This window comes from Euprymna scolopes, chromosome 6 (genome assembly GCF_053919585.1).
Source record: "Euprymna scolopes isolate OS-2025 chromosome 6, ASM5391958v1, whole genome shotgun sequence".
Taxonomy (NCBI): Eukaryota; Metazoa; Mollusca; class Cephalopoda; order Sepiida; family Sepiolidae; genus Euprymna; species Euprymna scolopes.
This window is the reverse complement of record NC_136487.1, coordinates 60,144,672-60,155,269: the sequence shown is the minus strand read 5'-3', so window position 1 is coordinate 60,155,269 and position 10,598 is coordinate 60,144,672. Positions and strand designations below refer to the sequence as shown.

The window sequence follows — 10,598 nt, the reverse complement described above, 5'->3', positions numbered from 1 at the left end:
TCGAAAAAGTTGTCAAAAAACAAATATAGAACAAATAAATGTTATCAAAGGCAAGATAAGTTACTTTTCTACCTAACTGGATATAATTCACGTGTTTTTATTCAGTGTAACATGTTTATTCAGCTCGAAAAACATGCAATGTTTACCGATGTATTGGAAAATTCAAAATGGCAGCCGACTGTCTCTCGGAGAGGGTACGTTTGGGAAAAGGTATTATAAATAATAAACTAGACAAAATACTGTTAGAAAACAACCGAATACATGTCAACTTATGTCACGGTAACATATATTGAGCGAATTTCTAACAGTATTTTGTCTAGTTTATTATTTATAATACCTTTTCCCAAACGTACCCTCTCCGAGAGACAGTCGGCTGCCATTTTGAATTTTCCAATACATCGGTAAACATTGCATGTTTTTCGAGCTGAATAAACATGTTACACTGAATAAAAACACGTGAATTATATCCAGTTAGGTAGAAAAGTAACTTATCTTGCCTTTGATAACATTTATTTGTTCTATATTTGTTTTTTGACAACTTTTTCGAATCTATGTGTACAGTAATACAATCTTTTAAATTTAAAAGATTTCTTGTTTTTGAGCGCCGTGGCTGAGTTTTCCTGTACTGCTAATAAATTAATAAATAAAAACCATTTTGCAATTTTTAAGTAGGCAAACAGAAGGACGACTACAATTTAGCCTTTCAGCAAAGATCTAAATGTAGTACACGTTCTGTAATCAGTCAAAAGAAATCCCTCGGAGGCAATTAAATTTTTAATCCCAATAACACTGACCCCCCCCCTCATATATAAAAAAACAACCTTGTGTCGTCTAACTTGCACTCGTGCGCCCGTGCGGAGGCTTTTTAGGTAAAATAATATTTTAAAACTTCCTCTTCCACCTTACTTGATTTAACAGTAAGACATCCGTTCGTTCACGCTTACTGCCACATAATGTAGAATAAATAGCCCATTATTATTCTCAATTCGACTGTTTTTGTCGACCCCGTTTGAATTTCCTTAGATTACAAGCTGTTGTGTTAAAAAAACAAACAAAAAAACTATCATGTAAGCTGAGACCGAAACAACACAAAATCGGTGCCTAGAAGACTCGTCCATTTTTGCTATGTAGGAAAATTGAGTTCATATTGAATAAATATCGATTGAAAACACATTTTATGATCGTTCTTGAAGGAGATATTGGTGCTGAGTGCTGCACTGTATTGCCGAAATTGGAGACGCCATTTTATTTCACGCACCTGCTGTCCAAATCCAGGCGAGAAATCATTATATTATAAACTATGGCCGAATAATGAAATAAATAACAAAAAAATTAAACTGGCGAACGATTGCTTCCGGAAAGGCAAAGAATAAATTTACCTAAAATTAACATTTATTATATTGACCCTTCAAAGTTGCTTTAATTAAAAAAAAAAAATGTATAAAATTATTTATTTGTTTGAAAAAAAAAAAAAATAAATAAATAAAATAAACAAACAAAAAAAACTATAAAAATCCAATGTTGTTTTCATTACAAAATTGTTTTATTAAAATTATATTTTTTTACGCAAGCTTTTCAATAAATGTTTTTCCAATTATATTTTGATACATTTTTATACAATAAATATTTTGGTTTTGTTTTGCTTTTCAAATGGAGCTCGCCCAGTTTAAACCATTATGACCATGTCATTTCATTATCTGTTTTTTAATAAAATAAAAAAAAAATGTTTCATGAAAAACTTTCTCGTTTTCATTAATTAAATCGAAACATTTCCAATTAAACAATTACGGATATATGCTCTCTTTCACTTTCTTTATTTACTTTTTTGCATAGTTCTTTCCGGAAGTTTATCTAATTTAATTTTTTTGTTATTTATTTCATGCTTCGGCCATAGTGCGTGAACTAAAATGGCGTCTCCAATTTCGACAATAAAGTGATGAAGCACCGATATTATTTTTAAAAGAGACTAGATCCCCCCCACCCCACAATATTAACATTTTTTTTTTTACTTGTTTACTATTGTTTAAAAAAAAGATTAATTCGATTTTTCTAAATGTTCGTTTTCTACCTAGTTGGCTAAGTTTTTGTGGGTTAACTTATTTTAAAGCGTTTATTCAGTTAAAAAGTAGTGTTCAGTAGAACAAGAAAGAATGTCTGACATGAGAGGATCACATCTTGGAAGTCGATAATCACTCAAAAATAGAAAATTAAAGAAAATATCCAGGGAGATATAGTTTTAAAATGTGTTCACCCACTCGAAAAGAAAATAAATTTTAATATTTTTTAAGATATAATTTAAAGGGGAGGGTCTTCTTATTTTTAATCTATATCTCAGTAAAAAAAAACAAAAAAACAACAACAACAGCAACAACAAAAAACAACAAAAAATTAAATTAAAAAGATTCTTGAAGAATGAGAGTAGAATTTTCGATAAAATTGATAAATAAATTTCTTTATTGATTATTATTTACTTAATGATTTAGCAATTTTTAAGTAAAAATAAAAAAATAATAAATAATATAAAAAAAATTATATAAATAAGAAAATGTAAATATTTTAAGAGTATTAAAAAATAAATAAATAAAAAATAAAAAAAATAAATAAAACGTGGGGAGGATTCGATTCTTCTATGGAATTGTCCGATAGTTTTCATTTTTTATTTCTTTTACTCATACCAAATGCGCCCACTCCGGCACTCCACTCACTGTAAAAAAAAAAAAAAATTCTTCCGTATTGGACAAAACATCAGATGAATAATTAAATATATGTTCATAAACCTAACATTCCTCTGCGACCCATTTTATCTATGTTGGGTTGTGCACAACACGAACTTGGGAAATGGTTGGTTGATCTTCTTAAACCTGTGTTTTCTTTTTATTCGGTCCATTGTATCTCGGATTCTTTTCAATTCGTGTCTCGGATACAAAAATTATCTTTATCTAAAAATACCGAGTTCTTGGCTTCCTTTGACATTAATAGTCTTTTTACTAATATACCTTTGGATGAAACCATTGGTATTTGTGCTGACTATCTATACCGTGGCCCCTCAAAATCTCCACAATTTCCTGAACGAATTTTCGTTGAACTGATGGAACTTGCTACTAAATCAGTCTCCTTTAGTTTCAGCAACATTATGTACCGGCAAATTGACGGGATATCTATGGGTAGCCCTCTTGGTCCTTCGCTAGCCAACATTTTCGTTGGATTTTTGGAAAACGAATTATTTTCCAAAATTACTAAGCCAACATTCTATACACGCTACGTTGATGACACTTTCGCATGCTTTCCCTCACGGAGTGAAGCTGAACAGTTTCTTCGTCTTCTTTGCAACCTGCATCCATCGTTACAATTTACTATGGAGGTCGAGGACTGTGGCTCTCTCCCATTCCTCGATGTTCGTGTTTCTAAAGTTGGTTCTACGTTTGAGACCTCTGTATATAGAAAACGTACATTTACAGGGCTCTATCTTAATTGGTTTTCCTTTGCCCCTCAGTCTAGAAAAATAAACCTCATTATCGCTCTTACACATCGTGCACTTATGATTTGTTCACCAAACCGTCTTGATATGGAACTTGGTGAAATCACAAATATTTTTCTTAGCAATGGATATCCCATAAATATAATAAAAACTACTATTGAACGTAAAATTACTACATTTAATAGTGTTAAACGTATTGGTCCATCACGTTGTCCCATTTATTTAAAATTACCATGGTTAGGTCCTGTTGGCCTTCATATTGTTAAAAGGATTTCTTCTGCTACTCAACGTTGTTTTCCAGCTACTATGCTTAGAGTAGTTTACACAACTCAAACCTTTTTCTCTTCTTTTCGTAAAGATGTTTTGCCAACCATTCAAAAGAATTCTGTTGTTTATAAATTTGTTTGTCAGTGTGGAGCTGACTACGTTGGCAAAACATCCCAAAGATTAGAAATGAGAATATCCCAACATATCCCTCGGGATATTCGACTACACCAGGTTTCGAGAACATTCGGGCACTCCCAAGCTCATGAGTCCGCCATTGGTAATCACCTGATGAGTATAAATAGGTGTTCTGATCAATATTCCGATGGGTGGTTTTCTGTTTTATACAGTGCTATCATCTCAATATCATTGAGGCGTTAGTCATTAACAACTCCCGACCTAGCCTGTGTAGACAAAAGATTTTGAAACATCAGCATCAGTTGGAGATATTTATTGATTTAAAACCACCTGAACAGTGAGATTTTTTTTTTTTTTTTTTTTCACTGTTCTTCCAACTGAAACCAAATTCCGTTCTTTCCTCATTCGTTCCTTAGTTTTTAATTTATCATTCTGACGTTTCCTCTTAGAGGGTCAGACGATAAGGCCTTAAGGAAATATATATATATATATATATATATATATATATATATATATATATATATATCCCTAAAAACAAAACAATAAGAAACAAAAAAAAAATGAAAATAAAAAGATTATATATATATATATATATATATATATATATATATATATATATATATATATTTATATATATATATATATTAATAAGTCCCCCCTCCCTAAATTGTATTTAAAATATTTAAAACAACAGTAAATATATATATATATATATATATATATATATATATATATATATATATATATATATATATATATATATATATATATATATATATATAAGGGACCAGTTTTCCTATTTAGCAAAAGGGTACGAGTTTTCCGGGTACGAGTTTTTCTAAATTCATAAATTGTTGAAAACACACACACACACACACACACACACACACACACACACAAACAGATGCTCTTCATTAAGTCTAACACTAACCTTAAGTTCGAGTGGCAATACGAATAAAACAAACAGCAAAAAGAAACGAAAACTATGTGTGCACAGTCAACATAAGTGAACCAACCATAGATTTTTTAATGAGTGTTAAAAGTCAATTTCGATAAAATTTTGGTTACTTTTTCGAATTTATTAGTAGAGTTCTCTCCCTCATGTAAATTTCTTTTAAAATTGACCCTGGAAGAAATTTAGAGCTGTGACTGTTTCAATTTCTTTATCGCATATTTTAATATTAGGGGATTTTTCGATATTCACCGTTCCTATCTTTGCTTATATGAACACGTTTCACTGTCTATCATCTTCAAGACAAACGCAATTCTATTCGTAAGTACGAAAATAAATATTTTTGTTTTGATAGTCTTGTAGTGTATTGCTAAACTTTTACTATTACTAATAAGAAAATAATCTAGATTTAAGATGGACGGAAAATATCACGATTTATACAATTGCCCTATTTTTGGTTTATAAAAAATAAAAAATGTAAAACGCAAACAAAACTACACTAAAGAGATAATTATCACGAAAAATTATTTGGGTTAATTCCCTTTTCAGTTATCCAATTTATTTGCAGTGCAATATTTTTTGGCGCTATCATATTTATTTATTGAAACCGTGTTTTAATAAAATAAATGGGGTTGTTTTACAATACACATTGGTAGGAAAAAGTGGTAAAAAGACCCCCCCCCCACAAAAAAACAAACAAACTAATTTATAACAATTAAATGTTATCAAAAGAATGATAAGTTACTCTTCTACCTAGCTGGATAAGTTTTTAGTGGTTTAACTCACTTTCAAACGTTTATTTTGGTTCGAAAAAACAAATAGTATCTAGCGTTACTTGAGAACAAGAAAAATGGCCGCGAATTGACACCTAAATATTTGAAGTTTCGATAATGGCTTAAAAATAAGAATAAAACAAAATGTTACAAACCCACTCAATAAATGTTACCGTGACATTTATTGGGTGGGTTTCTAACATTATTTTATTTTATTTATTTTATTCTTTTTTTTTTTTACTTGAGAGTCACCACTTACCATGGCCTGAAGGCCACTCGAGGATAAGGTTTAATGAATGTAAGGTGTTAGTGTAATAATTGTTAATGGTGTAAATGGGTAGAATTTGATTATTTATGGGGACGGCTCAATAAGAACTTGTTTACATTGGATTTGAAGGCTACCATGTTGTATTTAACCGGGAAGCAGGCCAGCGGAACAGTGTTCCACAGGTGGGTAGTTCTGAGAAAGAAGCTTCGTTCATGGAATCTGCGTTTATATTTAGGCACAAATAGAGGGGGAAATCATATATAATGGTTGTAGCTTGGCGAGTGCTTTTTGTAAACGTTTGGCAAGGGGGGATCATAGATGGGAGTTCAATATTTTTTATTTTTAAGTCATTAGCAAGACTTCAAATGTTTAGGTGTCGATTTGTGGATATTTTTCATGTAATGCTAGACACTATTTGTTTTTCAAACCAAGTAAATGTTTTAATGTAAGTAAAAACAAAAATTTATTTTGGTAGAAGGGTAGCTTATCTTGCCTTAATAAATATGAATAAAAATAACATTTAAAACTCTATATTTTAGCAAGTTTCATCGTATCTGTGAAAAATGGCCAGGAAAAATATAGTCGCCATGTTTAGTTTGAAAATTATTCTGTTATTTTTTTCCTAATATATTTTAGGAGGTGGTGTAGATGTGAGGTGGACTGTTCGACTTATTTGCTTTCTCGTTTCCCTGCAATGTTCGTGTTTTCCTATATTGGCAGCGAGTAACGATTTAAAAATTTGTTTTTTGAGGGGGGATCGAACTTAACGAGTGTAGAAATCAACCCTTATAATTTTTCCACTTTGAATATAACACAAGGACTGCCACATTTACTCATAAAACTAGCATACTAAACAATAAAGTGCGTTCGCAAATAGTTAAGTGGAAATCTGAAAAATTCACTGAAGTCCTGCCAGCAAGCCAGTGCAACCAACTATGGACTTTGGCAGCAGAGTCACTAAATCAGAGCGTGAGTTTATTGCGAGGAAAAACAAAATTTCTGTAGGCATTATTAAATTTTTTTGTTTGGTTTTGTTAAATATTAGGTTGGTGCAAAAATAATGTCGTTTTTTGATATTTAGCTGAACATAAAAAACATTATTTTTGCACCAACCTAATAATATATGAGGCATTTTTTTGAGTTAAAATCTATTAAGAAATACACATTTTTGTATTGAGAAATATACACTTTAAATATGTAAACATTAGGTAAAGAATAATGTTATCCCAAATGGCTGCCCATTTGAGCCATATTGGATAACTTTACCTAATTTTTACATATTTAAAGTGTGCATTTCTCAATACAAAATGTGTATTCCTTAATAGATTTTAACTAGTAAAGATTCCTCATATAATATATAACAAAAATAAAAATAATTTTTAATGCATGCACATAATTTTTTTCTCCTCATAAACTCGTGTCACGATTTTGTGGCTTTGCCCCTTTCGTTTGACTCTTATACTTTTTCAATAACCGCCACCTTTGTCATGAAGAACTTACAACAATTTTTACCAAGATTATAAACGAATCAAGAACAAAGCTATAATTTTCTAGTTAAGGATAAGGAACCATTTTTGTAGGGGAGATTCAAATGCCAAGAAAATATTTTACCATTTATTGGGCATAAAATTTGCAAAATAATTAACAGTCAAGAAATTCTCAAAAACAAACAAAAAACAATTCATACCAAACAATTAGAATTTGATTATTTACTGATCTGTATATTTATAACATGCAAAAACTATTTTTTAGTTTTTTGGTTTCAAAATTTTAATTTAAAATTTTTTTTTCCTAGTCACAGGAAAAATGTTTAACTGTTGGGTGGCTTCATGGCTAAAAGGATAGTAAAAAAAAATGACCTACCTTTCCAGTAACCATAAGTTCAGTGAAGATGCCATTCGAACTTAGTAAACTTTTTAACTATTTTTTTTAGCCATAACCTCCTTCCTTCGCAACAGTTAAGCGACAATCTTTTTTTTTTTTTTCGTATTGGGTAAAGATTGCTTTAAACAAACTAAAAAAATTAAATAAAAGACTTAAAAACAGTTTCAGCATATTAAAAGAATTCAGGTTGGTAGATAATTAACTTCTACTGCGTTTGATATAAGTCATTTTTCATTAAAGTTTACAATTTTTTCACTGTTAGTTATTCTGTACTTTCACCCATTTTCTTTTCTTTTTGTTTTTTGGTTGAAAATTTAAAGAAATAAAATAAATAAAATTATGTTAATGTTATGCTGTGCCTTAAAATAAACTTCCCCCTCTTTAACAATAAAATTCTGAACAAGTTATGAGCTCATAGCCTTAGTTTCAATTTATTTAAAAAATGGGGATTATTTTTTCCCCAGGTGATATTGGAATTTATCTCCCCCCCACTTCTCTTCGTTCTCCATTAATTGGCTAACAAGAATTTTAATCCCTACTACATTAGGGGCTCATGTGAGCCAGTCTATAAAAATCCTTGCACATTGTGATCCGGCCTCTTTTTGAACCCAGCAGGATGGTGGCTGAACTTTGGTGACAAAGCCTTCGATGAAAGTCACAGAAAACCATCCCACTCCTTTTTCACTGTTACTATCTCAAACTGGTTGGCTACTTATCGATAGAGCCTTAGACAGCAGTAGGACTTAACCATCATCCGTCCCTGAATTTCCGCTTGCATTTCAATGAAAGTCCATGCAGAAAAGCTTTCACTTTGCAGAAAAAGAGCCAGAATTGAGGGACGCACATGTGCAACATGTTACCTGAACTCTTCACCTAAATAAGTTCTCATAAAGCACAGTTTTGCAAACCTAATCTCGTTTCTGTACAATCACCTTTTTCCTTGCATTATATGCCATTTTTGCTCACCCAGTAAAATATTATGCACTCTTGCGTCCCTTCTCATAAAAACTGTTGCCATATTTCTGTTTCAGAGCTTATCCACAGAATTGTTACCATATTCTTACATGTGAGAATTAAATTTTTTTTCTTGGATAAAATTAATCCCAACAGAGAGATTTTATTTCAGTATTTCACGTTTCTTTTTGTATTATTTTCCCATGAAAACATAATTTAAGTAAAAATGCGCTGTTTAAAAATAATCCTGAAACCCGTTTCAATCTAAATAATTTAGGTGAATGAAATATATTATTATTCTATTCCTCACAGGAAAAAACATTCTTTAAATATTTTGTACTTGTGTGATTTCGGCTTATTTAGATAAACATTGCATTAAAAAGGGTGAAAATCATTGTAAATTGTGACATCATCATTGCTGGGATGTAAAGAGGGAAATTTCATGGGGATTTTCAATTTGACAATCCTAACGGTTGAGAAATTGAAAAAACAAAAAAAAACAAAAACAAAATATACAACAAATGATTCTTACCAGACCTATTAAAATTTAATTTTTACTATGTAGTTTTAAAAATATAAAGGAATTTGCGTATGAGAGGAGTGGCTGCATTAAAAAAGACGAATTGCAGTAGACAAGAAATTGAATGTTTGTCAACTAAGAGAGCACATTGAACTTAAGAAATGGTGTGAATTACAGCATCAGTGAAAAAGAGTGCTGCCAGTTTTATTTTTTTGCATGTCTCAAAGTCAACAAGAAAATATATGAAGAGCTAGTTTTGTCCAGCTGTGTATGGAGAGCTAGTTATCTCTGGTCATGTAGTGACGGCTTGTATCTGATTGTGTAATGAAGCTAGTTGTATCTAGTCGTGTAGTGATGAGAACTAGTAGTGTTTGGTCACTATATGAAATCAACGAATTTGCATATTTCTTTATAAAAAATAGTGTTAATTAATTACTTATTCATTTTTTATGGTTTCTTATTAGACGATTGGTTCTTTTTCACTGTTATGCTGAATTCTATTTATGCATAGTTTCTACATTCTGCATGATTTCAGAGACCTTAGGATGAAAACATTTTATCACACAGAAATATTTATGTACACAAAAATGGACTTGTTGGTGTGTGTGCGAAATCTTTAACAAAATCATCCCTGAATATTATTTCTACAGAGTTGAAATTTGATCTATAAGGTATTTAGACCTGTAACACACTTTCAATTTGGTTTTTAGTCTGTAAAAATTAGCTGCTAAGGAGTCAAATTTGAAAAAATGCAGTTGACCTTGGCAGGGGTGAATCAACTATTTTCTGAGTATGCGTACATATACATTTTTATCTTGAATTTGCTTAACTTTTAACCTTTTTTTTTCCCATCTGGCGATAGCTCAGACAGTATTGACCAAGGCTGAAACGGTAGATAACGACTATGGCTGAAGTGCTGAATGTTTTGGTTTTGATGCCAGTCAATGGAACCAAAATCATTTACTGTATATATTGGGTACAATATAATAATTAATAGAAAATTTGCTTTATAATAAATATGAAATCACTGTATGAATTAAAATATCATATTTAGGCATAATGTCGGGCAGCATGCTAGTAATCATTTCCATTAAAAATGCACCTAAAATTGAAAAGTGTCGATGTTATGTTAAAAAAGCTGATACAAAACAAAATGGCCACCAAATTTGAACTGATGTCGTGTTTATCTAATAACAAAACTTTAATTTTAACTGTAAATCACCCCTTCATACTGCGACAATTACTATTTATTTGGATACTGCTAGAGTGCCCCTTTTTTGGGGGAGCTGCTTTTCTCTCACATTAAAAACGACCTTCATGGGAGCTTTAAAAGCAACGCCACCTCTGCAAGTCATCTTTTTGATTGA

General features: G+C 31.0%; 1 protein-coding gene across 1 annotated transcript in view; it reads left to right on the top strand.

Annotated features, from left to right (window-relative positions):
• The first annotated feature begins 5,078 nt into the window (after nucleotides 1–5,078).
• Nucleotides 5,079–10,598, top strand: part of LOC145277650 (uncharacterized) — a 67,271-nt gene continuing 61,751 nt past the window's right edge. The window contains exon 1 of the mRNA XM_080129247.1: nucleotides 5,079–5,153. The gene's annotated coding sequence lies outside the window, so the exon portion shown is untranslated. The remainder of the gene's footprint in view (nucleotides 5,154–10,598) is intronic.